General features: G+C 44.2%; 1 protein-coding gene across 5 annotated transcripts in view; it reads left to right on the top strand.

Moving 5' to 3' along the window:
- Tiam1 (TIAM Rac1 associated GEF 1) overlaps positions 1-15545 on the top strand; it is a 374882-nt gene that overhangs the window by 95358 nt on the left and 263979 nt on the right. For 2 of the 5 annotated variants that reach the window (XM_036203277.1, XM_036203275.1), the window contains exon 3: positions 8023-8209. The exons of the other annotated variants lie outside the window; for them this stretch is intronic. The gene's annotated coding sequence lies outside the window, so the exon portion shown is untranslated. The remainder of the gene's footprint in view (positions 1-8022; positions 8210-15545) is intronic. 5 annotated transcript variants of the gene reach the window in all.

The following is a 15545-nucleotide window of genomic DNA, read 5'->3' as shown; positions in this document are numbered from 1 at the left end:
TCATGCAATCAGTTGGAGGCCTGAACAAAACCAGTGGCTCACACCCTCTCATTAGGGCCAGAGTCTCCAGCTTGAGTGCCTTTGGCCTTGGACTAGAATTAACATTGCTCTTCTGGATCTGCAGCTTGCTCAGTGCAGATCTTCAGACATGTCAGACTATGTGGTATCATGAACTAATTCCTTGCTGTAAGTCTCTTCATGTACACCGATGTCCATGTGCTGTGTAGGTGTGTTTGCGTGTAGGTGGTAGGTCCTGTTCCTCTTGAGCACCCTGATGGTGCCCACTCTGGGTGGCTGCACATCTGCTCTTTGCTCAGGTTGGCAGCTGGCTGACCAGTGTTCCTGTGGGTACCTTAGGGATTTCCACCGGCTTTCACTGTTCAGGCAACCGTGAGCTCACATTCTCCTCCTCTGCCGCTTCTAATTCTTGTTCAGTGACATTAGGAAGATTTCTTAGCATTTCTCTACTTTCTTCACCCCCCCTCCCCCCGCCTTTGATTTTGGATTCAAAGTATTCCTAATAATCATAATTCCATAAATGTAGGAGTGGGAATGGAAGAATGCTTGTTGTACAGGCATGAAGACCTGGGTGTGGATCCCCAGTATCTGTGTGAAAAGCCACGTGTGGAAGGAAGCATGTGCCTACCACGCCGGGAGGCAGAGACAGGAGGATCCTGGGGGTTTGCTGACCAGAAAGTCTGGCTGAATTGATGAGCTGAGTTTTAGTGAGACCTTGTCTCAAAAAAAAAAAAAAAATGATGTGGCAAGCTAATAGAGGGAGACACCTGACGTCAAACTCTAGCCTTTGCACATGCGTGCACAGGTACACACGTGTATGACACTCTTGTACACACGTCCACAGCCACACCATCCACAAAACAACACTCATTAAATGTAAAGATAACATTGATATCCTTAATCTTTACATACAATTTTAGCAAAATGGCCATGGCTCTCACAAACCCACTTCAGAATCTCCAGCCAGAGGATTTTCTTACAATTAAATACATTTTTAACGCCAGTTTTATAGACACACACGCACATGGACTATATGTATTTATACATATACATATATGTGTATATGTATATTGTATGTTTTTTGAGACAGGGTTTTTCAGTATAACAGCCCTGGCTGTCCTGGAACTCTTTGTAGACCAGGATGGCCTTGAACTCAGAGATCCCCTTGCCTCAGCCTTCCGAGTGCTGGGATCAAAGGCATGTGCTACCATGCCCGGCTAAACCCACTTTTTTTTTTTTTTTTTTTTTTTTAATTTTTTTTATAACATACTGTTTCTCTCTAATTTCCTTCTAGATCTTTGTGTTTGCCCTTTGTTTATGATGACGGTGACCATCATGCCAGTGGCATTTTGTCTTAAGGTTTTAGTGGGCTGTCTTACATGGTTCAGTCACGGCTGTAGGGCCTGCCACTGTGACCAAAGTTGTTCTTTCTCCTCATTTTAGTGGATGATTATTTCCCATTGTCATGTTGGGGACACTCTACAACACAGTCTGTCCTCACCTGTGGGGATGTATTTTCACATGCTTAGTGGTTGTCCACAATCCCAGACTTTTCTGCCAAAGGTGAATTTGTAAATTTCAGATCTGAGCAACTTCAGCATGTCAACTTTCTTCTTGCCATAATCAACAACGTTCACCCTTTCCCTCAGAGGAAATATTGCACAGCTTGTTTGGAACGTACGAGTCTGTAGTATCTTTGCTGTTGTGCTTTGGTACCGCGATGACATGAAATAAAGGTCAGCAGAGTGCAGTATGTGATACTGTGACAGCTGTTAAAGAACCTAATTGTCTACTGGGCGACTAGCGTACGTATACAGTGCTGATACACAGAGCAGAGGGATGATTTCTGTCCTGTGTGGGACACAGCAGGACAGGGTCAGAGGCATGAGATTTCATCATGCCACTCAGGAAGATGCATAAATTACTTAATGAAGGGAATTCTGTACCTCTCTCTCTCTCTCTCTCTCTCTCTCTCTCTCTCTCTCTCTCTCTCTCTCTCTCTTTCCAAGACAGGTTTTCTCTGTGTAGTTTTTGGTGCCAGTCCTGGATCTCACTCTGTAGACCAGGCTGGTCTCGAAGTCATAGAGATCCACCTGCCTTTCTGCCTCTCGAGTGCTGGGATTAAAGGCGTGTCCTCTCCCCCCCCCCCCCAGCCCTGTATGTCTTTCTGGTTTCTTTTGGATTCTCTGTTTCTTTTTCTTCACATGTAATCATTGCCTGGTTTTCCCTCGGTAATGCCCATAATTACTGCTTTTGCTTACCTAGTCCGTGGTGAAATGATTAGGAAAGGTTTCATGTGGAGGCTCAGCCTTCTTTCTCCCTGGAAGCGGTAACCAGCTAATCTGCTCCCAGGACAGAGTGATTGGGCTGCCTGTGTCTCAAGTGGCTGTCTGGGTCAGGAGGCCCCTTTAACCAGCACTTAGCTGACTGCCCTGGACAGCAGCCGGAGGGCTCATTTCTTTTTCAGCTACAGGAATTTCAGTGAATGGTGGGGTTAAACAACCACATAAAACCATGAAATCAACATCCAATAAACCCAAGGCCCAGATGGAAGTGATGAAGGCCCATTTGCTGTTCTTTTTTTCTTGTGTGCACTCATTTCTCTGGATCGGAGAGACCGGCTATGAGAATTCAGCAGACACATTTCAACTCAGAATAAGGGATGGTGCTCTTAAATCGCTCCTTGGATGTTACAAGCAATTGGGATATTCTAGACTTTTTTAAGGTCTTTGAGTGATGCCAGGATGCCTGAGATTTTAACCAGATGGACTGTGGTAGGAGCAGCATTTTGCTATGCTGAAATTTTATGCAGTCACTAAAGGTGTGTGTCCCTTGTGTTGGGATTACAGACAACATTAAGGATAGGTAGGGGATGCCTAAAACTTTACAGATTTGCCAGATTATCTACCACAAAGTTGTACTGACATGAAGGAGCCTTTTGGAGTGAGCCCTGCTCCCTCTTCAGCAAAATGAAGGGGAATGTAATAGTAGTAAAAAATTAAAGAACATTCTAGAAGTTGGGTGGTGGTGGAGGTGGAGGTGGAGGTGGTGGTGGTGGAAGCAGAGGCAGGTGGATCTCTGTGAGTTCAAGGCCAGCCTGGTCTACAGAGCCAGATCCAGGACAGCCAAAGCCACACAGAGAAACCTGGTCTCAGAAAAGCGTGTGTGCGCACACACAAAAAGAGTATTCTGTAGAATACTCTTCACTAAACACTCTACAGGATGCTAATGCCAAATAGTGTCATAGTAATAAAGTGGTTCCAGATCCTTTTGATAGAAAACAAATACACCCCAAATAATTATCCACCCCTCACTAAAACAGAAGTGAGGGCTTGGAGTTTTAATATGTTGGTCTAGGATGAGATTTACTTATCGAAGCAGACCTTTCTTATTAGCTTGTGACATTTGAGGTTTCCTTCCTGCCGTTGGTGACATTTCCCATAGAAACACGCCCTGCTCCTTGCTGATCTTGAAGTTGCTGACAGCGGTAGTGGCTGTCTGAGCCTTTCCTTGCTTTTTAGAGAGGGTGCTGAGTTGGTGGTAGTGTGGGTTGAGTTGACTCCCCGTCACTGTTTGCTGCCATGATGACACAGAGCCCAGGATCACTTTCCCTGGGCTGACAGTGAGAGATAAAGTATGAAAATTAATATTATAGTAATTAGTCATTTTTACTGTATTTTTTTTCCTGTTAAATCTCCAGGGTACAAGTATGGGATTTGTCCGATGAGGAACTTTATATTTTTAAGCCATCATGTTCCTTGAGATTCACCATTCTTTCTTTGAGATTATAATGCAATAAGAATGTGTGGAAAATCTTCGTGGCACTGTACTGATGTATTTTAAAGCAGGAAGTTGTGTCCTCTGGTTGCTGTTTCCTTGTGTGGATGTAGACCCATGCAACGCTACATTGTCCGCAATGACAACGCCCTCGCAAATGAAACGTCCTTAGTACTGCCACTTCAGAGTGCACTCAAAGTGTGGGCTGGCTGCTCCTGTAACTTCCATGGGACAGCTTATCTTTAGTGTTGTTCATAGAAACACAGGTCTGCTTGTGGGGAGCAGTAGAGGTTAGAGTGGATTTTCGTCAAGTTTTTCATGGAACGAAATCTCATCAATTTCGATTCTTCTGGCTGTTTTCACTGGAGACCGAGGAGGGTCCAAGGCTGAACAGCTTAGAGAGCCTGTGGTTTGGCCTTGGCTTCTTTCTGGCTTGTGGGAGGCGGCATCCCGTGAGGTCCTGCTTTTATGAAATCTGTTCTAAATGATTTGAATGGGAGCCAGTGCTGTCTGATGTTTTCTATTATGTAACCAGTCAGATTTATGTTGCATACAATGAATTTCAAATCCCAGTTTTTAGGGGATGTCAGAGAGGGATGGGGATACTCTTAGCTTCCCGGGGAATGAAAATTTGGAAAGCCACTATGGTTCCAGGCTCCTTTTAGAAACTACAGCTATAAAATACGATTGTTTGAAGACTGGTGGACCACAGGAGCCTGCTGCTATCTGGGGGTGCCTGTTGCAGTAGTGTGTGATGGTGGGTCAAGTGACTTCTCTCTTTTTTGTTTCATGTGTTTATTATGGTATATATATGTGTGTACATGTGTGTGTTTGTGTGTATGTACATATATACCAGTGCATACTGTGGGCAACATACAGAATTCACAGATCAACTTTCAGGAGTCAGTTTTCTTTTTCCAGGATGTGGGATTGGTCATCAGGTTTAACAGAAGCACCTTTTCCCGCTTAGTCCTTTCTTCAGCCTGAATGTGATTTCTTCTTTTTTAAAATTATTTATTTATTGTGCACTGGTGTTCCACCTTTTTAAGGGTTTTGGGTCCCTTGGTATTGTAGTTACAGGCAGTTGTAAGCCGCAACGTGGGTGTTGGGAATTGAACCCAGGTCGTCTGGGAGAACAGTCAGTGCCCTTAACCACCGAGCCATCATTCCAGGCCCCTTGAATGTGATTTTTAATTGTGGTATTTAAACTGGTCCTTTGGGTTGGCAAGATGGCACGTTGGGTAACGGTGCTTCCCATGCTAGCCTGCTGACCAGTTGAGCCCCCAGAACTCATGTGAAGGGGAAGGAGAGAATCGATTCCACAGCACTGTCCTCTGACTTCCACGTGCACGCTTTAGCTCATGTTGCATCCCCTACTACTGAATTTTAAAATAGTATTTGAAAAATGCAACCCTAAATCACAGTGATGAGGACGTATGTACTGGCCTGTAGAGGCAGCAGGCCATTCTAAAGAGCTTTGTGTGCCCTGGCGTATCTTTGACTCTCCAAGGTAACTGCTCTGAGATTAGTTCTCCCCATTCCTTCTGGTTTCATAGTGTCTGTGGAGCAGGCCCTGAAATCCTGTTCATCGTCTCCTGCTTGTCACGAGACAGCCTGATTATTTATTCCTAATGACCAAAGTAGTTAGGGCCTATCCAGGCCTGGCCATGCCCTTCACAGCCCCCGTGGTAACCCAACCAGCTTTTCTTCCTTTCCTCTTCGGTTAGAGCTGTGGGATGAAAGCATCCATGTCTTCTACTTTTTAGGCAATTGTGACTTCTGTTGTCACTGTTCCAAAGCGATTAACTGTGACTTTTTTTTTTTTTTTTTTTTTTGATCGAGACAGGGTTTCTCTGTGTAGTGTTGGTGCCTGTCCTGGATCTCGCTCTGTAGACCAGGCTGGCCTCCAACTCACAGAGATCTGCCTGGCTCTGCATCCCGAGTGCTGGGTTTAAAGGTGTGTGCCACTACTGCCTGGCTTAACTCTAATTTTTAATCCCGAGGATCAGGTATGTCTGAGATGTTTGAAGAATCTCAGGGTCCATCTTCACAAAGACTCTGTCCTTGACCACACTGGAATCAGGCTCTATTTGCCTCTTTGCCAGTAGGCTTTGACTTTGACCCAGGCCTCTCGTTGCCTTTCCTGTCCCAATCTTTTTGCTAAGAATTCTTTGCTAGAATCCTGCAGTGTTGCCCACTCTGCCCTCCTTGATAGCTGATCAAGTTGCTCATCTCTCATCTTTGACCTTTAAGTACAAGCGGTTTTTTAGCCATCCCTAATAAAAATAAGGCCACTTGAGCAAGAGTCCTTGTCTTACTTAGGGTGTTCATTGCTGTGGAGAGACGCCATGACCACAGTAACTCTTATAAAGAAACACATTTAGTTGGGGTGGCTTGCTTACAGTTTCAGAGGTTCAGTCCATTATCACCATGAAGATGAGCATGTGGCGTGTGGGCAGATGTGGTGCTAGAGCTGAGAGTACTACATCTTGCAGGCAACAGGAAATCAACTGACAGTCACACTGATGGAAGTTTGAGCAAAATAGACCTCAAAGCCCACCCTCCCGGTGACACACTCCCTGCAATAAGACCACACCTCCTAATAGTGCCACTCCATTTGGGGACCATTTTCTTTCAAACCACCACAGTCCTCTGACTCTTGAAGTTTCCTTTTAGTAATTCCCTGTACCCTGTCCCTTGTTTGTAAATCCACACTTACTCTTTCTGGATTCAGGATTGAGCTAACCCCCAACCTCCCCAGTCACAATTATTTGTATTTTACTTTTCTTTAATTATATCTTTCAGAATAATTTTTTAAAGGAAAATCCGTGTTCTTCCTTGGCATGTCCAAAGTAGCACCCTGTGCATTTATTAGGAAAGACTGACTCCTAAATCAGAGTCCAAAATATATTGGCTTAACTGAACAGAAGGTTATTTCTTTTCCATTTCTATTTGTCTCCTAAATGGTAATTTTAGAACCCAGGCTCTTTCCACATTGTGGCTCTGCCATCTCTAATCTGTGGTTTCAAGTTCACCATATACATTATTTTTCTATGTGTGTTCTGTTAGCTAGAGATTAGCTGCAGGAACATGTTTCTATTCTTCAGTGACTGGGAAGTATAGGCTAGAGTGCTCTACAAATGGATCTTGCATTTTAAACAAGTGTCATAAATGCTTGTGATGCAGAGGTTACTTAATACCTCAGTCAGTCTTTTGTGTCTTATTTGCCAAGTGTCCCTTCACTTGTGATGTTCCATGCACATGAGATGCTGTTTGTTTTTTTTTTTTAACCCTGAAAAAAATTGAGCAGCTCCTTCCATATAGAAAAGAGAAGTCAAATAAAGAAATCACATCTGATTTTCTGTCCTTATCCTTAGTTTACAAAACATGGTGTCATGTGTACGGTGCTGATTTGGCAGTCAGTGGTACTGTGATCATCATGTTGCAGTGTTTCTGCTTTGATAGTACAGTGATTGTCTTACTGATCTTTAACAGAATCTTGATGGCCTTATGGTGCTTGATGAGGTTTCTGGAATCAGAACACTGATCATAAGAGCATCCCTGTCTCTTTCCTTAGTTCTAGCTGCAGTGGACAGTTGGCAGTTTCATCTGTCTCTTGTAGCTTATTGAAAACATAAGGCTTCTCTTAAGTTCCTCTGCTTAGAATTGTTTATCTGGGACCAGGGCAGCTCTGATAGCATCTGTTACTCATTGCCCCCTCCTCCAACAGGGTTTCTCTGTAGCCCTGGCTATCTTGGAACTAGCTGTGTAGACCAGGCTATCCTTTGAACTCACAGAGATGCACCTGCCTCTGCCTCTTGAGTGCTGAGATTAAAGGTGTGCACTGCCATGCCCGGCCTATTACTTACTTTTAAATTTAGTTGATTAGTTAGATTATTGATTGATTGATTGATTGATTTGAATGTGTGTGTGTGTGTTGTTGTGAGCATGTGCAGATCCATGCATGCCACTGTGTGTGTGAAGGTCAGAGGACAACTCTAGGAGCTGGTTCTTTCCTGCTACGTTGTAGGATCTGGGGCTTGAACTTAGGTCATCAGTCTCTGGGCAAGTACCTCAGCTCACTGAGCCCTCTCACAGGCCCAGTTGTTTACTTTGAAAGCAAGGATTGGTTTGATTTGGTTTCAAGACTGGGGCTGTATGCAGACATGTGGAATGGGGATGGGAGAGACCAGTGATGTGCTCCTCCGTTATCCTTTTTTTCCACAGGACTTGGAATAGTTTGGACCTACTACTGCACATAGGATTTGAGCAAATTTCAGGGAAAGGAAAAACAATACTGGACCGTGAATACTTAGCCTTTGCATGAGACTTTTGTTAAGCTTCTGACTCAACACTGTCTGTTGCTAAGCTACCGACAAATACGGCACAGGCTGGAGGATGCTACATTGAACATGTAAGTAATGATGGTTGTGGAATACTTACTGTGTATGGTTCCTGTTACTGTCTCATCTCTTCCTCTTAATGACAATTAGGAGGTATGAAGACTGCTTTATCTCATTTTATCCAGTGAGGGAAACTGAGGTACAGAGAAGTCTGGTAGCTACAGGAGTATGTTGCATGTGGTCACCTCCCCGTTGTCAGTCCGAGTGAGGAAGGTTTTCTCCTACTCCAGGTCTGATCGGTTCTGGTTTAGCTGTTGTCCTTCAGGGAGAGAGGCACCCCACTCTCTCCTTACACACAGATTACATGTCTTAGAGGAAACTGCTTCTGCTTTCCTGCATGGTCGTTATGGTTTCTGGGTTAGCACCCTGTTGCCAGCTTTGTGAGGATGTGGGTAAAGTCAGCTCTCTTTCTGAGTTCCCTTTGATGGTGTAGTGTGCACACAGATAAAATAGGGAGCTTATGCATATTAATGACTTGTGAACTGCAGTTTCTTTTGGGGATCTTTTCATGGGCGATTACCAGTCAGAAGTATCTTAAATAATTGAATGCTTTGAAAGTTTGTATACTCTTCTTCTGAGGTCAACAGACGATGATGTTGGATATCATTGAGGGAAAGTCATGATGCCCACACCTTTTTTCTGACCCTCTGTTTCTTAGAAGTTAATGGAGACAGAAGATGACTTGGGTGGATGTTGTTTGTTCCACAGTGGTTCATGCAGCGAGAGCTTGGTTCCATGGTGGTGGTTTGGAAAGGCAATGTGTGACCTATAAGTCAGAGGTGGTCTTTAGGTTGATTGGGGCATACCTGTCAATTATTTTATATTTTATGCGTTGTAATTCCTGGATTGAATTGTGGTTACTTCCTCATGTCAGGGTTCTTCTTTGATTATCAGGGACCAAACCAATGGGGCTCCCATATCTTGGTCTCTAAAACAATAGAACTGTGAGCTCAATAAGCCTTTTAATTTTTTTTTTTTTCTGATTTTCCTTTTGTTGGTGTGTACCTGCATTAAACTCAGGACCTGATCCATGGTAGGCAAGTGTTTGACCACTGAGCCAACCTGAAACCTCTTTACCTTATAAAACTAGCCTGACAGGCTACCTCAAGCCTGACTGTTATTTTACTCTTCTCCAAATCATGGCAGACAGCACTCCCCAACCACAGCACTTTTCTTTGGACAGGGCATCAGGTGAGTTGTCAGATTGGTTCAAAATTAATTTTCCTAGTTGACTGTCTTTTTGTCCTTTTTATAAAAGAAGTGAGCAATCTGGATCGGAGTCTCTCAACTGGTGATAGACATTGCTATTGTGGAGGGAGAGGCTTGACCACCTACTCCATGTTCTTGGGATCTTCAGGGGTTATTCTCCATGAAGGACATCGTTACTAAAGTGTATCTACTTAGTCTGCTCAGGTCCATCTGCATGCGAAGAGTTAATGAATTCAGAAAACAAGATTCTTTCTTTTAGCCGGGACACTTTGTTCGTTTACCAATTACAGGTGCTCATGGTCTTTGATGGTTCTGTGTTAGCAATATTTATTTAATTAGTTTATTTATTTATTTTTGTTTAGTGACAGTCAGCAAATGATAGAAATCCAGTAGGACTCCTACTGGGGACTTTGATTCTGCTTCTTTTCCTGAGCTGACAATACACCATCTGAATTTCTCTCTCGATGCTGAGCAGTGGCAGTGAGCTGCAGTTCCCAGTTAGGCCCGCAGTCACGAGAGGAAACAGCTGGTACTCTGCAGCATGTTGGCGTTGCTAAGCGACACTATTGTGTAGATGGGGGAAATCAAGTGCATTTTCTACTTAATATGTTTTTGACTCATTACATTTTAAAATTTTTATTTATTTTGTGGGCGCATGTGTGAGTCTATAGCTGAGCACCTGCAGTGGTCAGAGGACAATTTGTGGGAGTCAGTTCTCTGCTTCCACCTTGTGGGTCCCAGGGACTGGAACTCGGGTCATCAGCTTGGGCAACAATCACCTTTACCTGCAGAGCCATCTCGCTGGCCCAGGGTATTTTGGACTTATGATTGGTGCAGCAGGGTGTAATAAATTGAGGAAAATATGTAAGTAATCAGTGGTTCTTTACGGTATGCTTTCTGTGTGCCAGGATAGAAGCCACTTGTGAAGGAAATTCTCTTCCCTGGAACATGGCAGAGAATCAGGAAGGGCCATCTGTTAACCCGGAAGTCTCAGCAGTGCCTGCTCAGTGTCTTGTCTGCAGAGTCCTGGCCATTGTCACCGAGAGCGTGTCTGTCTGCATGGTGCTGGTGCTGTTAGGAGAGGCTATGGGGGAGATGTCACGGGCTCTGGCTGGGTGAACTACTACTGTAGTTAGGTGAACACTAACTAGGAAGCAAGGAAATCAGATCCATCAATAGAACATCGAGTTCCAAGAGTTTCCATTTGGCATCCAATAGGCAGCCACGTCTGGAGCTCTCTTCAGCTGCTGTCAAATGCAGGGTGGTGAGCCATTGACTTTAGCTCCAGCCATGTGACTGGACCACTACAGGGTCCTGCCTGGATGTCCCGAGTCCTGGCAATAGGATACTGGCTCAGTTGCAGCCCTTATCCCCTTTGTTTCCGGTCTGCCAGGGACCACTGTCCTGAGCTACAGGTTGTTCGGTGTCTGAAAGGAATTTTGTCCTATACTGTGTCCAGTCTTAGCTGTCTGCCCTAGGATTGTGTATCTGACTCTTACTTATCCTGGCTGAATATGGAAGTTCTATAAAAAATTTTATAGAACTTCATTAATGTTAAACAATTTTAGGAGAAAATGTGAAAAGGTTTGGACAGTTAGAAACATGATGCTCCAGTTCCCTGGTGATTTCACATCTGAGGGATAGAACACCCCCTGCCACGTTCATCAGTCATCACATCTGTCAATTCGGAATATAAGTCAATTATCACCTTCGTCGTAAAGCGTAATTGAAGTCTCTCTTCTCAGCTGTCAGGGGATCAGCTTGCTCCTTATTAATTAATTAATTAATTGTTCGCTGCCTGTTCTTGTGTTCTGAGAAACTGTTCTGAAAGAAAAGGCTGGGTTTTTTGGAGTTTGGTATGTTTACCATGTCTCCCCTTGGCAAGAATAGACTGTAAAACACAATTGCAGCTGATGTAGCAATCAACCAGCTCAGTCTATTTTCAGAGGTTGTGTTTGCCAGCGGTGGAAGAGACACATTTGTCTTCTTTCTCCGTACACTGTTTGCACCCTCCCATGGCTTGGGTGTTAATTTGGGACTACAGCACATTTCAGAAGGTTTTGGTTTGAAAGAGCAAAGTAAATTTAGTTCTTATGTAAAGCCTCTAATGAGACCAATAACTACAAGGATGGCATTCTTCCTGATAAAGGTTTTCTTGTTTTCTAGAGGCCAAGGTCAGATCTGAAAGACTGGTGGGCTGTCTGGGCAAATTCTCCAGCAGGTACAACTTCCATTGCTAATTTACCGACCTTATGCTCTTCGAGAACATGGGCAGAAGAGAATCAGAAGGGAAGGAGAAGGGTCTTAATTCAATGCTGGATGAAGCCGTACCCACATAGATGTTAGCTCGTGATGTGTGCTTCCAGGAAGCCTCAGCTGGCGTTTGTTCTTTATCAGTGAGGCAGAGGAAGCTGGTCAGATCACTGTCACTCCGCAGTGACAGGAGGAACTGAGACAAATTAAAATCTGATCCTGTGATACATCATTTAAGGCTTAAATCCAAATTTCTTCCCAGCCACGTCACCGGTCAGCCATGTCACCGGTCATGCCTTGGATTTTGGCTGTCAGGAAGAAATATGTTGCAGGGATGTGGGTATGTTCCCTATTTCATAGACTCTCTTCCTACTGTTCAGCAGAGACGACTTCTCCTTCCTCTCTCAAGCCGTTCATGTTGGGACGCCCTCCCACCTAGACAGGCTTCTTTTTTGCCTCTGTCCTTCAAGCTTTCTCACAAGCTGGTTGGAGGGGTGTCTGGGAAGGCAGAGCTCACTGTTATGGGAAGGTCATTTACACACTGACGCTCTTTGCTTGTGGAAGGAGAAGAGAGGGACAGAATAGAGAATATAAAAGTGGATTAGCCGGGTGGTGGCGGCGCACACCTTTAATCCCAGCACTCGGGAGACAGAGCCAGGCGGATCTTTGTGAGTTCGAGGCTAGCCTGGTCTACAGAGCGAGATCCAGGAAAGGCTCAAAGCTACACAGAGAAACCCTGTCTCAAAAAACAAAAAAGCAACAACAAAAAAAGTGGATTTAGGCAAGTGTTGCTATAGTGATTTCCTGGTCCTGCCTGGCCCACAGTCAGGACAAATCTCTCACCCTCCAGCCCTGCAGCTGCTCAGACCCAACCAAGTAAACACACAGAGACTTAGATTGCTTACAAACTGTATGGCTGTGGCAGGCTTCTTGCTAACTGTTCTTATATCTTAAATCAGCCTATTTCTATTATTAATCTATACTTTGCCATGTGGCTCATGGCTTACCAGTATCTTACATGTTGGTACTCATGGTGGCAGTGTCTCCTGACTCAGCCTTCCTGTTCCCAGAATTCTCTTCTCTGCTTGTCCCACGCATTCTTCCTGCCTGACTACTGGCCAATCAGCATCTTATTTATACAGAGCGGTATCCACAGCAGGGGAGGGATTCTGGCTTTTACCAGACAGAAGTTGGGGATGAAATACTAGCCGCATCCTTTCTGGTTTCTTCTTTTCTGCCTTTATTTGGCTTAGCCTGGAGCAAAAGAGAATGTTTGATGGTTCTATGTAATGTGAAGAGCTTTCATAAAGACCTCATGTGAAAAAGGGGATATCAGGTCCATGACGTTTTTATTCTGTATTTATTGGGGGGTCCCTGATTTCACAGGGGTCTGGCCAAGGAAAAAGAGTGTGTTTATTCAACTGTGGTCCATTTAACAGGTAGAGGTAAGCTGTCCCATCATTGTGAGCTGTGTGTTCATTTTAGTAAGTGCAATAAAAACAGCTTAAAAATGACTCAATTATCCCTGACAACCCTGAGCTTGGGGTGTGCACTGGTCCTGGCATGAGGGATGAAGGCCTCTCCTCTAAGAGTCTCAGTTCAGGGAGTCTTGCAGCATGTCCGCATCAGCATCTGGACAGCCTGCTGCAAGTATGCATCCTGGGCCCCGTCGCAGCCCCTGTGAGGGATCACGGCCCCATCGCAGACCCTCTGCATGAGAAGCTCCAGGGCGAGGCCCAGCACCCAGAATCCTTTCTCTTTGTTCAGTAAGTAATCTAAGTCTTAAACCTCCAACCAAAGAGAGATGCACTCAGAATGTCTTGGTAAGAACTGTGGAAAGTGTGCCAGTACAATAGGGTCTTTGGGGTAACTGGGGAAATGACATTCTGGGCTATAGAGAGTGAGGTAGGCAAGTGAGAGTGAGGTCTTCAGTGGTGAGTTATTCCTGCTCGGGTGGGTGGGGGGGGGGCGGGGGGAGGAGAGTATTTTGGGTTAAGGGAACATGCTAGATAGAGTTCTAAGCAATGATAGGACTTGGTCACTCAGGGTCACAGAGGTTGTTTCTGTCTCTGTGTCCTCATTACCGTCATCCCTATGATGAGCAGAGTGATGAGCAGAGCCGGCAGGACCAGCGGCTGACCAGGTTATGCTGAGACATTTGGCTTTGCTCCTGGAAAATAACCAGGGGCTGTCTTAAGTTTGTTTGGTTGAATATACGAAAACCACAGGGTTCTCCTTAGATTAGGGGAAATGATTTGGCGATATCTTACAAATCTAAGGTGAGGCTGAAGGAGTAGAGACCTTTACAACACAAATATAGAATTTAATTCTTAGAATTTCCTGATAACTCTTAGGGAGTTTTAATTTGTCAAAAATGCATATACAAAAATCAAAGAATAGAAAAAATGGAAACAGCCAAAGCAAATACTTTTAATGTAGCTTATGCTGTTATTGAATTTTTCAGGTATATTGCAATGTTAAGATTTTTCTTTGACTGTTTTTTGTTATTTACTACACAAATTTAAATTATTGCTTGATATTTTCTTCCATTTAAGGAAGAAATGATTGCAACACAAATACCCTTTGGTGGCTTATAAACATCTGTTTTACCGCCTTTCCTATACCTCGGAGGCTGCACCAGGCTGTACTAAATTCTCAATTAAACATCCATTAGACCTTGGTGAGGGACCCGAAGGAGGGTCTGTTTCTGTAGATTGGGCTGTGGAGGGCACTGAAGAAGTCTGTGGACCGCCACTGTTGCTACCTGTGCCTGGGCTGGCTGTTAGGAGGAAAATAGGTTAAGGACAGTGAGTACATCTTCCCACCTGGACATCCAGGGATGACATGTAGAAGACTCTGCTTTGCCCTTCTGTCTGAACACTGCTGGGCTGTGGGAGCCTCAGATTCCGATGCTGTCCCGCTTTCTGAACTCCGTCCCTACCTGTTTCGTTTCTGCCACCTTCAAAGCCAAGGCAGATTCTCCTGGGGTCACCTTAAGCTCCTATCTTCCTAGAGAGGGAGTTGGGGGAATGCGGGTCTCACTGAGCTGTAATGACATGGCATGGCATGAAATGCACAGGGCGTATACCTCATGCTTACTGTCTTGCTAAGAAGCACTGCTGCCCATGTGTGTATTTCCATGTAAAATTCTAACTTTTGGGCCATTTCCTTAGCATAGGTCCTGAGAAGGGGAATTAAAAGATGGTTTTCTAATCCATGATGGGGCTACCTCCCAGTAAACCCACTGTAAAAAATTAAAAATCCATTCGACATACAGTCCAATAAACCCATGGTCGCTTCAAATGTCATTAACCATTGCAAGTTCAGATGTTTCTCAGCTTACAACGGGATGAGTTCAGATAAATCCATTTTGTGGTTGGGAGCTTTTCCACAGAAATAACGTCTATCAGTTTAGCCGCTGAAGCAGTGTGAAAGGTCTTGTCCCTCAGTCACAGCCACACACTGTATTCTTCACCTTTAATATCATGACATTGCTGTTTGATTTGTCTGGTCCTTTAAGACGAGGGACGTGTGTGTGTGTGTGTGTGTGTGTGTGTGTGTGTGTGTGTGTGTGTATCAACACGCTCGCGTGTGTTTAAACTGGAGTTGTAACAAAGAATGCTGTGGGATGTGGTGTGTGAGTCAACCCTTGAGGGAGTCATTTACTACATTTCATAATAGATAAACCACTCTGCCCTGTTGTGGGCACTTATTAATGATCACAGTGAAATTATAAGGATAATTAGTACATACACACAGAGAGTATTATTAATAATCACCACTTATTTTATAGAGAAATTTAGTATACTATTTTTTTAAACATTTATTTATTTATTTTTGTGTGTGTGTGTGTGTGTGTGTGTGTGTGTGTGTGTGTGTGTATGT

Source organism: Onychomys torridus, chromosome 12, assembly GCF_903995425.1.
Source record: "Onychomys torridus chromosome 12, mOncTor1.1, whole genome shotgun sequence".
Classification (NCBI taxonomy): Eukaryota; Metazoa; Chordata; class Mammalia; order Rodentia; family Cricetidae; genus Onychomys; species Onychomys torridus.
Note: the sequence above shows the minus strand (reverse complement) of the source record. Positions and strands in the feature narration are given on the sequence as shown.